This window comes from Canis lupus, chromosome 2, assembly GCF_003254725.2.
Source record: "Canis lupus dingo isolate Sandy chromosome 2, ASM325472v2, whole genome shotgun sequence".
Classification (NCBI taxonomy): Eukaryota; Metazoa; Chordata; class Mammalia; order Carnivora; family Canidae; genus Canis; species Canis lupus.
In genome coordinates, this window is record NC_064244.1 from 9,018,743 (window position 1) to 9,032,854 (window position 14,112).

General features: G+C 42.0%; 1 protein-coding gene and 1 non-coding gene across 2 annotated transcripts in view; both read left to right on the forward strand.

The window, feature by feature from the left end:
• Positions 1–14,112, forward strand: part of PIP4K2A (phosphatidylinositol-5-phosphate 4-kinase type 2 alpha) — a 177,381-nt gene that overhangs the window by 68,987 nt on the left and 94,282 nt on the right. The gene's annotated exons all lie outside the window — the stretch shown is intronic.
• TRNAK-CUU (transfer RNA lysine (anticodon CUU)) lies at positions 6,772–6,844 on the forward strand. Its single transcript has one exon. It is a non-coding gene; the product is annotated as a tRNA-Lys (tRNA).

Genomic DNA, 14,112 nt, shown 5'->3' on the forward strand with positions numbered 1-14,112 from the left:
GAGTCCAATATTAATGAATGTTTTTCAATCTGAGGGAAAATACTTAAGAAGAGGCAGAAAGCACATTGTCTGGAACAAGTGGTTAAAGATTTTCAAAGACATTCATAAAAATTTGAATAAGTGGAATAATGAAAAGAAGCTGTTCCTTGGAAGAAATTTCCTTGACATTACTTTTCCTCTTCTTTATACAGTAATAACCTGAGGGCCAGGGAATGCTGGCTAACAGAGTATTAACAGAATATGTTATGCAGATTTGTCCCTCGTTTTAAACAAATACTAGTTTTTTTGTCTGAATATTTCCTATACATAATAACTCAATTTAATACCTTTTTTTTTCTTACTTTGTGTATTTTAAGATACAACTTTGCAGAAAGAGAGAAAACTAGATGTATAAACACACTGAGTGGTCTGTTAAATGTCCTCTAGAAGTGCAAAGACTGGAAGATCACTCAGGGCTGGAGTCACCCAGGAGGGCCTCAAGGAGGGAAGAAATCCAGTCTGAACAGCCTTGCAGGATGGGTCAACATCCAATAGGACTCAGGAGGGTTTTTAGATAAGGATGGCTCACAGTGAGTAAAGATATGGCGGAGATGTTCTCCTCGATATTTTATTTTTATCTTCGAAATGATATTCTTGAAACACAATTCTTACTTATTTTCCCAAATTGTTTTTGTTTTGTTGTTCTCAGCCCTCTGCTTCCAGGGCTAAGGCCAAATTTTTCTGGGACTTGCTGGAGTTTTTCCTGCAGGAAGTCCCAAAGGGGTCTCTCTGCATATACTTGTTGTCAGTAGCATATTTTCATTGGGTCATTTACTGTGGCTTCATTTGTCATCTTCCTCAGCGGACCCAATGTGCACAAAGTCTCTACAATATAGTCCTCTGCGACCTCCCAGGGGCAGCTCCCCTATCACTCGTTTCCTGGAATCACTTGTTTCCTTCCTTCACATGGTCGAAGGCACATGGGATTATTGTCATTTTTTGGTATGTTGATATCTTTCTCATTGTACCAGACCAGTTGGGTCTCGGATGGGTTTTGAGATGGGGTGCTGCTCCCACCAAATCCCAGGAACACATGTGTACCTTTAACTCATGCATCCTAGTGCCTTTTACGTTTTCTTATCCATGTCTCTGCTTCTCCTTCCCTCCCAGAACCCTTTCACAAAATGACACATCTACTTTAAGACAAAGCAGGAACATGTGCACACATGCACACGCACATGGTATTTAGATACTGAATTATCTGGAAAGACTTAGAAGCTGATTTTCCTTCCCCATGGCATTCTACTGAATGGCATGTGGGCAAACATACACCCTCTTCATAGGTTTCTTACAGCTCAGGAAACAATGACAAGAGTAATGATAATAGGAGTTATGAGGTCTCATTTTTCCTTATTCTTCTTTTGGCAGGGAGCACTTAAAGCCTCTTTCAGAAAGCGGGTTTCAGTCCTTGTTTGAAAAAACATTGTAGTGTAAGTAAACAATATTATTTATTTTAGGGAGAGAAAACATCTGTGGGTCAGCCGAGTTGATAGCCTAGTCAGCTTTCATCCTGTTTTCTTTTCTTTCTTTCTTTCCTTTTTTTTTTTTTTTTTTTCCTGCTGATCTTTTTCTGTAAGAAGAGTCACAGCTCTTCTCACTCTAGGTACATAGAAGGCAGTAATTAAAGAAAAGAATGTATCAGTCGACTTACTTCAGGAATGATCTAACTAGATAATCTTCAACTTTCTTGATGTAGTGTGTTTAACATTTTGGATCAGTCCTAACTCGCATCTGCAGATGGGAATAAAGAGAGCATATCCTCCCTGGAGATTCTAGGATGCCCACCGTGGCTCCCAACTCCTGCTTAGGTTCAAAAAGAGATGAAAAAGTGCCCTCATAAGTTAGAAACTCAGTGTGTATCGTGTAGCTTTTACTCTCTGATAAACAAATGGCATTCCAAACAATGACTCTCAGCAGAAGTAAGGGTGGTCTAGATTTTTTGCCATCCAAACAGATCTGCTTCCTGTCTCAGAGCTCATGACCATTTGTAAGAAAAGTGTGTCTACTTAAACCCCCCATCTATGAGATGAGTACAAGATACCTAGAAGCAAAATTCAAGCAGAATGTGAGTTGTCAGCTCTGATTTGAGTTCTTTGCATGAGACGGAAGAATGAAAACTCAATGTCAGGCAATCCGAACTATTTTTATTAAGATTTTATTTATTTATTTGAGAAAGAGAGAGAGTGTGAGAGAGAGAGCTTGAGCCAGGGGGAGAGCGAGAAGCAGGCTCCTTGCCGAGTGGGGAGCCCAATGCGGGGCTCCATCCCAGGACCTTGGGATCACGACCTGAGCCCAAGGCAGATACTTAACCAACTGAGCCACCCAAGTGCCCCTGAACTATTTTTAAAGTAAGAATATAGTCAAAAGTCCAAGAAAATTTTATTCTTCCCTCTCCTCTTGGCTCTTTCTCCAGCTACATGGGAACAAGTACATCATCCCCAGAGTTGGGACCTTCTTGACCAAAGAGCCCAGCCTGCAGAAAACAGAGAAGTTGTTTCTAGTATCTACCAGAAAACTGGCCGTCAGAGGTAGTTCTATTTGTTGATGTGTTGTGCACTGCCAGGATTATTGGTTTTCCCAGGGAAGCTGATCATGAAATTAAAAGTGTTTCACTTGGGCATCCCAGGTGGCTCAGTGGTTTAGCGCCGCCTTCAGCCCAGGGTGTGATCCTGGAGACCTGGGATCGAGTCCCATGTCGGGCTCCCTCCATGGAGCCTGCTTCTCCCTTTGCCTGTGTCTCTACCTCTCTCTGTGTGTCTCTCTCATGAATAAATAAAATCTTTAAAAAAAAAAAGTGTTTTACTTGGGTTAATTATGTTATTTTTATACCTACTTCCAGGTGAGCAAAAAGAGATTCTTTGTGTTCAAGATACTAAGGTGTGTTCTGAGGGCCAAAGCCTGCAGCATGGTAGGGCCAGGGCTACAGATGCTGCCAGGACCTCTCTGTTTCTTTTTTTTCTTTCTTTTTTTTGGACCTCTCTGTTTCTCATCTGTGCTTCTGTCAGCACCTCTCCCTCCTCCCGGCCAAACCCTCACTTCTTTATATCCTGCCATTGAGCCATGTGGAGACCCAGCATGAAGGTCCCAAGTCCAGTCCTGGAAAGAAGACCCTGCTTGTGCCTGGAGCTGTGGTCACTCCTGCACCTGGCGGTTATGGCGAGGAGTAGGAAACTCTGATGGCCAGGGAATGGGGTCACAGCATATACAATCCTTATTCCTGTGCTAACAGATATTGGGGAGGGGGGGCGATGATGTGGGTGGTGAGCTGGGCATTCAAAAGAGAGCATTGGTTATGTATTAAGTGAGCAAATGGGAGATCACTTGAGAACAAAAATTCACTTCTTATGTCTAAGTCAGCACCTTAATGTGATCAACTGAGGATCCATTTTTTGAGACCAGCTGTGTTTGTCATGAGAGAGTAGCCTTTGTAGGCTCAGGATCATTTCACGTGGGCTATGGGTAAAAGCAGTGACCTCTGGCTGGGTGGTCAGAACCCCAGAGTCTCGCCCACCTTTTCCATGAATGCCCTTGGGCCTCAGTTTCTTATTTGAAAAGAACGAGGAGTCTAGATTAGTGGCCTACAGAGTACTCCTCAAGTTTAAAACTGCTGTCTGCAGCATCATTTGTCAGAGCATATCATAAATTTACAATAAGATTAATGATGATAAACTTTAAAAACACTGCTGCTCTCAACATATATTGCATTCCTTTGTTTGATAAGACTTTGATCATATAAAATGGTCATTAGGATGTTTTCAAAATGAAATATGAATAAAATTATATAGATCTATATATTTTTTTCCCCTCTCAAATCTTCTTTCTAGTTGGAACTGTGTATTGCTTTTTTGCTTGATAATTTTCCCTTGGATCTCATTAGGCATCCTTACTATATGTTTATATAGAACATTTGATATTGTTCTCTTTCATCCAACTACAACTGCTTCTCTATTTCAGCTGCACTGTATTTCCACTTTGCATTAGGGTATACAAAACTGAGCCATGTTTAAGCAATGTAGTGTCAATCACTGGAGTCTAGATTCCATTATCCCACAGGATGAGAAGAAGGTAAATAAATTGGATCTACCAAGAAGCCTGAATATTAGGATGTGCCCATAATTGTCTTTTTCAGCAAAACCCCATGAAGAGGGCTGGCAAATCCCTGAGGGGGCGCCCAGGTCACTGGGAGCATTGCCTTATTATATACACAATGACAGCATAATCCGCTTCTGGGTCCTTTGTGGGACGGTGGGTCTCTGCTAGCCTGCCTTCCTGCCACAGTGGCTCTCCTTCGAGCAGATTCTGCAGCTCCTTAAACGCTGTCATGTCATTCCCATGAAAAAGACTTCGTGTTGGTAAACAAGCTGACACTTCTACAAGATGGATCTTATCTCTCATTTCCCCTTGCCCCACCCCATCACTGGGAGTGCTCCTGTGTGTGTAGAAAGAGCACTTGCTTGTTGACAAGATTTCTTTTGCTTCTAAAATACCTGGTGCTACCAAGGGAGATACTGAAGAGTGAATTTCCCCGAAGCAATACTGTCATCATCATTCCATAATTTCTGAGTCCCTATTGTCTTAAGCCAAACAAACACTTTCTTTCAATATTCTAGAACTAATATAAAATCCAGTGAGTTTCATGTAAAGGATTGTGTTTTAATAAAAGTGGTAATTCAAAACACCTGTTTAACTCATGGCTTTCAATTCTAATCAAAGCTCTGTTAATCCTTTGCTTGGGACATCCTGATTTTTCTTTTGCTTTTTCTTAAAAAAAAAAAAAAAAAAAAGACAACACACCCATTTGATTGAAATTTGAATCTTCTTGGTGAAACTGCCAGTTTTAATTAAGTTCGAAAATTGAAATACAGCTGGAAATTGGATGAAATTCAGCGTAGTGATTTCCTTCACGTGTTCTGCGTGTTCTGAAGAAGGGACTGTGAATTTGTGCAGATGAAGATATTACATGACTAATCTTTTCTGCTTCTATGAATTAAATACGACTTTTTAGTTTCACTGGTGTTCATAAAAATCCTTTCATGCTGATTGAAGGGAAGAGATCACTGAAAAGATATTCAATATCAAGGTATGGCTTCTTTTTATTAGCTAGAGCAGTCTGTCCAGGAGTCTCAATTAGGAAAATTGGTGTTGTGAAAAATTGTACTCTCAATTTTAAAGAAATTTTAGGGTTGGGTGTTCTGTGATGGTGCACACTCTGTGTTTCTGCCCATTTATATTCTTGGATGTATTATCCACTTTTTTTCTGCTGCTTATTTCCAAATCAATTTGACCTGAAAAAAAAAGTTGGGGATATACATACCTTATTTTTGTTGTTTTTTTCGGGAAGCTTTTAATTCTGACTCTTGCATGGAGAAATGAAGAGAAATGCATTTATTTTGTATCTCTCAATTAATTAAAATGTTAATTCCTTTTAAACTTCCTTTGAAAAAAAAATAAAATAAAATAAAATAAACTTCCTTTGATTTAGCTTAAGTATAAAATAAACAAGAGCCAGAGAGGCTATTCTTGGGAAGCTGAGCTGTGGTTTCTTTGAGCACTTTTTGGTTTGCTTGCTTTTTAAAAATCGACAATTACCTAAATGTGCTTCAGATAGTGCTTCTTGTCCTCGGTGGATTACCTTTTATTGACTAAATTATATGCTTTACATTTTTTCTCTGAAGTCTTTGATTTCATGAGTGCCCTGTATTACATATTCTCCCCTCTCATGACCACAGGTTGGACCATGAGAAATTATTTTTTCCTATCAGTATAATCAAATCAATTTGGTTTTGCTGGGGATGCCTGGGTGGCTCAGCAGGTAAGTTCTGCTTTCGGCTCAGGGCGTGATCCCAGGGTTCTGGGATTGAGTCTCACATTGGGCTCCCTGAGGGGAGCCTGCTTCTCCCTCTGCCTGTGTCTCTGCCTCTCTCTCTCCATGTCTCTCATGAATAAATAAATAAAATCTTAAAAAAAAAATTGGTTTTGCTGCCATCAGTTGATGGTATGAGCTAGTAATTCTGGCTTTGGCCTTGAGAATATACCTTCCAGCTTAATTACCCCGTTAGTTGCAGTATTCATTCATTCATTCATTCATTCATTCATGAGCCAGCGTGCATGAGCAGGGGAGAGGGGCAGTGGAATCGGGAGAGAGAGAAAGCATCTCAAGCAGACTTCATGCTGAGTACAGAGCCCCATGCAGGGCTTAATCTCACAACCCTGAGATCATGACCTAAGCTGAAATCAAGAGTGAGACACTCAACCCACTGAGCCACCCAGTCGTCCCAGCTTTAACTTATTTTTAAATAAATACTGGAGATCTGTGAAGACATTAAGATGTGGATGGTTACAAGAGTCTTACTTGGGTCTATCACTTCTAATCTTCTGGAAACACAGTAATAAATATTCCAAGGCACCATGAGTTTTAGACCTTCTCCTGTATTGAACTTCAAGATCCTATAGAATTCTAAAACAAAAGCCAAAAAAGTATATGTCAGAGAATTTCTTGTGATTGAACTTAAAGGAGAAAGATTTTTTCCCCCCTTCTCTTTAATAAATGATCCTTGGTCACTGGGAGAATAGTAATAGACAATTTCTACATATTTTGGAAAATGTTTAGATGGAATGAAGAGAAAGCAGAAAAGAAGACAAGGCCTCGAAGGAAGAGCATGAGCAGTTGTGTTGGACAGTCCCTGCCCCTTCCTTCTGGTTTTATACTTAAGTATGGAATACTTTGGGGGTACCTGGCTGGCTCAGTTGGTAGAGCGTGTGACTCTTGATCGCAGGGTTGTGAGTTCAAGCCCCACGTTGGACATAGAGATTGCTTAAAAATAAAATCTTTGAAAAAATAATATAATACTTTAATAAGGCATATTTTAAGGATAATTGAAGGCAGAACATCAGGAAAACCTTTTTTCCGTGGAGAGGGAAGGAGAGGAGTTTTTGAGAGGGGTTATAAGTTTAAGTCAAATTAACCAAAGAACATGGTCTTACATATGTGGAATTTTAATGGAAAGGTATGAAGAAGAGATTACAGAAAAAGGGCAGGCATGGTAGAGACAAGTGGAGGTCATTTAATATGATGTGCTTTTAAAGTCCCAACCCTAATTTTATATCATATAGGGGTGTTTTAAGTCAAAACATAATGCTTTTTATTTTAATTATATTAATTTATTCTTAGCAAGTTAAGTCAACCAGGAAGGTGAAACCTGCTTCAAAATGCAGGAGGGTCCCAGAATGGACCCTTCTGGGAGCCCCAGGGGGGATCATTAGTATACATTCCACTATAGGCCTTGGTCAAAGGAACTGCTCAGAAAGAGGTCACGAGAGAATAAGCCAGCGAAATTATAGGGCATAAGGTCTCCAAATGTCAAATTTTCCAGAGCTAGTGTTCATTTATAGATCGATTACAGGACTGTCTTCACACCTCTTTTCAAATTATCCATTTGCCTCATTCTGTGAATCAGAAATGTCGGTTTCAAAGTATTTTTATAAGACTGTTTTAGTAAATGAGCACTGTACATCCTGGAACTTGATGCACACTGAGGCTAAATGTTGAATAAAAATGATTGGGGGGGGGGGGGTTGGGGTGACATGCTCTCGGTTCCTGCAGTTGCTTTGGTAGTGATGGCCTGAGTCCTGGCCTCAGCAGTGTGGCTGTTGTGACCTCTCAGCTAAGTGCACCTCATGCCACTTGCATTTTACTTCCATGTTGCTTCTTGGAGCACCACTGGGATGATTCCATCCAGCCGTTAAGCCTGACTGCACAATCAAGGAAAGACTGTGTGCCCCATGTGTCCTGGGGCCTGAGAAATGCTGGCTTTCTTGAGGCCATAAAGCCTAAATTATGAGAGTGTGTGGTTGTGACTGGGCTGGTTTGTAGAGCCCAGAGCATATCGGGCTGAGTGGTGGCAGCTCAGGATTCTAGTTTTGACACTAAAAACAGTGTGTGGTGCTTTAGGAATGAGTCACTTACTTGGTTTTAATTTCCCCATCTTTTGGCCATCTTTGGGTCCTTTCTGCTCTTCAATTCTGAAGCCAACACAGGTTTCAAGTCATGAAAGCAGTTTTAGTCCTCTGTGGGTGGGTAGATGGATTGATAGATGCTTCCATTCTGAACCTAAACATTGCCTATTCCCTTCCACTGCTTCTGTCTTGAAATATTCATATTCATGGGGCACCTGGTTGGCTCAGTCAGTGGAACTTGTGACTCTTGGTCTCAGGTTGTGGGGTTGAGCCCCAGGTTGAGTGTAGAGATTACTTAAAAATAAAATATTTTTAAAAATGAATAAATAAAAATAAATATTCCTGTTCAGACTCTTGCTGAGTCCTCTTCCTAAGATCCTGGCCATTTTGTGTTTTCATTTGGAACAAATCTCCTTGCAACAGTATCCATTCCTAGAGCTGCAACTTTTCCTAAATCTTTAATTGATATCTCTTAACAGGTTACTTCTCAATATTTTTGGCCTCAGAACCATGTTGATAAGTGCATATTAGACATCTCCTCATGAATGATCTGCACACCCAAAATAATTCATCTTCTACGTACCCTAAATTTACCTCTCCTTCTGTATTTCCTATTTCTGGTAATGGCTTCACTGTTCTCATCTCAAAGGCTCCAGACCTCTTAAACATATCAGGCCCTCCCTTTCTCCTTGCCTCCTGTGTCCCAACTACCACATCCTGCACCCCAGCTCCTGCCTCAGGCCCACATGGCGATGCCTGACCTCTGGGCTTCATTCTTGCTGGAGATTCCATTCCTCACAGGAGGAACTAATTCCTTCCTTGGCCTTCATCTTATAACCACCTGGCTCAGAACCTTCCATGACTCCTTTCTGCCCACAGAACAGAAACCAGCCTTCTAGCCTGCCACTTAAAGTCCTGTCAGATTGATCCCCAGGAGTCTTTCACTGTCTTCTCCTGTGTTACTGATACATTCTCTGATGCAAACTCAAGTGCTGCCCCCCCCCCCCCCCCCCCGCTCTGAGTTCTGGCTCCCAGATCTCCTCAGAGAAACTCAATAGATAGTAGTGTCTCCCTTCTCGGTTATCACAAAGCATGTCATGTTACCAGTGCCTTTTTTTCTTTTTTTTAATTAATAGACTATATTTTAGAGGAGTTTTAGGTTCAGAACAAAATTGAGGGAAAAATATAGAGAGTTCCCACCTGCCCACCCTCCTAGCCTCCTCCACCATCAACATCCTGTACTGGGTGGTACATTTGTTACAGTATGAACCAGCATTGACACCTCATTACCAACCAGAGTCTGTAGTTTACATCAGGGTTCACTCCGTGTTGTACCTTTTATGGGCTTTGACAAACGAAATGCCCTGTATCCACCGTTAAAGTATCAGACAGTCTTCTCACTGCCCTAAAAAATCCTTTCTGCTCTACTTATTTATTCATCCCTCCCTCCTCCCAAACTGCTGGGACTCTGCACTTAATGTCTGTTTCTGTCACTTGGTTTTGAACCCACCTTGTCTTAGTCTCCCTTCACTACATAGATCTCTATTAAAAATATGGATACATTGATTGCATCTTTAAAATCTCAATTAAAGAGGCACCTGGGTTGTTTAGTGGTTGAGCATCTGCCTTTGGCTCAGGTCATGATCCCAGGGGCCTCGTATTGAGTCCCACATTGAGCTCCCTGCAGGAAACCTGCTTCTCCCTCTGCCTGTGTCTCTGCCTCTCTCTGTGTGTGTCTCATGAATAAATAAATAAAGTCTTTAAAAAATTAAATTAAAATCTCAATTAAAGAAGTGCCTGGGTTGCTCAGTCAGTTAAGCATCTGCCTTTGGTTCAGGTCGTGATCCGGAGGGCCTGGAATCAAATCCCACATCAGGCTCCTTCAACTGGAAGCCTGCTTCTCCCTCTCCCTCTGTCCCACCCCCCTGCTCATGGGCATGTGTGCTTGCTCTCCCTGTCAAATAAATAAAATCTTAAAAAAAAAAAAAAAACTCCCTCCCCCTAAATAAATTAAAGAGCAGTAATTATCTCCTTATGGAAAGCCTGGATTTGACACAAAGTGGAATTGGGGGTGTGGGGGACACATAGCACTGAGGTGAGAGGTTGCTTTTGAAAGAGAATAATGAAACTTGACAAAGGGAGACATTCTTCAGCTTAGTACAGGCTGATAAGTATTGAGGGGAAATTAGAGATGAGTTTTGCTTTCTATTATAGTTATGTGTGCTCCTTCCAAAATGGTTTTTCTCCATAGATTAAAAAAATCCACGCTTCCGGAACCATTTTGCACTCTGCTAAATTGAGAGACAGAGGCAGAATTGGGCCTTGGAAAAGAACACTTCAGTGAGTCCTTCTTTAAAGCAATCACATTTTATAATGTGAATAACCACCTCTTAATTTGTTTCCTAAATTTGGACTTTTCAAAGATACTATCTAAGCATAAGCAGCAAGCAAGCCAGTAATGTATGCAGAATATGCCACTGCTTCAAAGAGCTAAACAAAAAGGTATAGAGTTCTAACAGCGTTGAACAGCCTTGCCAGCAAGCGTCCAGGTGTTCCCCAAATCTGCAGCCACTAAGGAAGTGGACGTGAACGGTAACCAAGTACTACGGGAAAGGAGAGTGATACACCAAAGACATTACAGTTTCCCATAGCAGAAGGTGTGATGTATAGTTGTCTTAGATTTGCTAATGGCAGCAAAGGGAAACACACCAGGCCTCTTCTGGAACAAAATCCTGTTTTGGTCGAGTCTGCATCTCCACCCCCCCCCCCCCCCCCGACTGTTCTTTCTTTGGTCTGTGCTGGAGTCTGTGAACAGACACGCCGCAGATGCTCGGGGTTGCCTTGGCCCTGGATGGCTGTGCGTCTGGCTGAGGAGCGCCGCTGCAGCCTCTCGCTTTGGTCGCCGGCCCCTCCGTGCCTCTACGCCAGCTGATCACGTTTGGTTTCAGCCACGCTTTGTCTTCGACTAAGGCCAGCGCAGGTTTACTAAGGGTCTGCCCCGGAGCACCCTCCGGGGGCTGTTGACGGGGACGGGAAGGAGCGCTCCCCGAGGGCCTGATGCTGCCCGCGCCCGCGCCCCTGAGACCCCCTGAGCTGCCTGGAAAAGCCTCAGCACCGCCCGTGCCTCCGCGCCGACTCGCCTCCTTTGCCTCCGTTACCCGGCGCCCGCCTCCGGGGGTGAGGGTGTGGAAACAGCTACCGCGTGTGTTTAGTATTTGTTGTCTTGTTTCTCTGGTTACCAGCTTCATAAAGTGCTTTCAGAGCATGAAATCATGAACAGCCTTTGGGTGTGGCATAGGAACGACAGCCGAGTTGAGGAGTCGGCGCCCACCGTGTCTGACCCGTCCGCCTGCGGGATCTCAGCCCCGCTCCCCTGCCCCGACCCCCGCCGTGGCCCGTCCCCCAGCATCCTTTGCTCCGGGCTCCCGGGGGCACCCAGGAGCACCCAGGAGCCCCAGCCTGTGCTGGATGGGGGGAATCACATTATTTTTCTCCCTCAATTTACTAGCAGATGACATGGAGCTGGGTTTTGTTTTTGTTTTTCATGTGGAATTTTCGCTGTGAGTGACCGGTTAAAATAAAAAGGGCAGGGCACCTAGGTGGCTCTGTAGGTTAAGTATCTGCCTTTGGCTCAGGTCCTGATCCCCTCATCCCAGGGTCTTGGGATCAAGCCCCACGTCGGGCTCCCTGCTCAGCGGGGAGCCTGTTTCTCCCTCTCCTGCTCCCCCTGCTGGTGCTCTCGCTCTCTCGCGCGCTCGCTCTCTGTCAAATGAATAAATAAAATCTTTAAACAAAAATAAAAATAAATAAAAAGGGCAGAAAGTTGCATACACTAAACAAAGTGGATAAGGTATTTTACATAGAGGCTTTGAGTTTCTTCAGCCTAGCTACCATCTCCCCTTAGGCACTTTTCCTAGGGTTACTTTAAGTTATTGAACAGGTGGGGGTTTTTTGTCTTTTCTTTTCAAAATTTATATCCTTATTTATTTATTTATGTGTCTATAAGACAAGAGGCAGTTGAGTGTCATGGCTGAGAGCCCAGGTTCTGCAGTCGCACTGACCAGGTGAACAGAATCAGACTGACCTGCGTAGAGGTCTTTATGACCTTGAGCCAGTCAGATGTCACTTAGCCATGTTTAGCCTCTGTTTCCTTCTCTGTAAAGGGGAGGGAAGTCCTGTGAATTTCATAGGGTCATGAAGGTGATTACATAAGAAAGACCGTAAAGCAATTAGCAGGTACCTCACACATAGTAAGCCCTAGATAAATGTTAGTCTTGAGGATGTGCTGCTGCTAATTTTTAGAGATGACGAGTGCTGGGGATGTACAGGTACTGTACAAGTAGAAACCAAATGCAAAGCAAAAAATAAAATTCAAATATTTTCTAAAAGTAAGGCTTTTTTTCCCCCTCTTATCTGGGAATTGTTCATACATTTGAATTATCAAATGTAACAGAGTCAAGACTTTTTCATGTCCTATTCCCTTTGCTTATTTTCCCCATAATTTTTATTTAAAAATAAAATTTAGAGATTCATTCATACATTCAGTGCTGAGCCAGGCACTGAACCAGAAGCTAGGGATGTAAGTGCCCATCTTACCCATGAGGCACATTCTTCTTGCTCACAGACTACAACAGATAAGATGACACCACTTATCCCAGTGGGACATGAGAGAAATATTCCAGTTAATACATATAAGATACCTATTTGGCTTAAGAACTGCAAACTGAAGAAAAACGAAGTTGTTAAGTTAGCAGGATATAGATTATTAGGGAGAGATGTGTTGTATTAAAAACACAATTTAATTTTTTTAACTTTTCATTTTGAAATAATTCCAGACATATAAAAATGTCATTAAAAATAGTACAAAGTGGGGAGCCTGGGTGGCTCAGTGGTTTAGCGCCGCCTTCAGCCCAGGGCATGATCCTAGAGACCTGGGATTGAGTCCCACGTCAGGCTCCCTGCATGGAGCCTGCTTCTCCCTCTGCCTGTGTCTTTGCCTCTCTCTCTCTCTCTCTCTCTCTCTCATAAATTAAAAGAAAAAAGAAAGAAAGAAAGAGAGAGAGAGAGAAAGAAGAAAGAAAGAAAGAAAGAAGAAAGAAAGAAAGAAAGAAAGAAAGAAAGAAAGAAAGAAAGAAAGAAAGAAGAAAGAAAGAAAGAAAAAGAAAGAAAGAAAGAATAGTACAGAGGATTCTCAGACCTGGCATACAGATGTTAACACCCTACATAACCAACGCTATACTTACCAAGTTCAGAAAATTAACACTGATACAATTACTGTTAGATAATCTGTAGATATCATGCACATCTTTCTGATTGTCCCAGTTTTGTTTCCTTCTTGGTGTGGGATCCCATGTTGTGTTTGGTTTTCATATCTATCTCCTTAGTCTCCTTTAATCTGGACCAGTTTCTCCATGTTTATATGTCTCTCTGGATCTCCACGCTTTTGATGAAGAATATCTGTCTAGTTATTTTGTAGAATGGCTGCCTCCTCATGAGGGTTTGTATCCTAAGGATCAGATTCAGATTATGCGTTTTTCATCACAACCATTGTTGATGCTGTGCCCACCTCAGTGCATTATATCAGAAGATGCACGATGTCCATTTCTCCCATTACCAATGATGGTGGTAATTTTGACCTCCTGGTACCAGTGTATCAGCTTTCTCTCCTGTAAAGTTGCTATTTTTCCTTTTGTTCTGATTGGTGAGAAGTTGTCACTTTAGCTCTTGCCAATATCTTTCATCTGTTTCCATCATACTATCCATCAGTATTTAACATAATAATAATAATAATAATAATAATAATAATAATAATAATAACAGCATTGGTGTGTCAAACTTGACCTGGGTTTGCTGGCTGAATTGGGAGGGACGACAAAGGAAGGTGTGTGAGGACATTGCAATAACTATAGATGGTGAGTCAGACCTCAAATTTGCACATCCTGTCTGAACTTTAGGTGTATTGTAGTTCCTGAAACCAAAACTTGAAGAACAGAAGTTTTTTACTATCTTCTATGGCTCATTCTTATGTTTTGCTGATAATCATATTGTCCCTAACACCTAATAACAGAGCACTAAGATCATTTCTGTAAAGTAAACAAATGTTAGCAGCTGTGGACG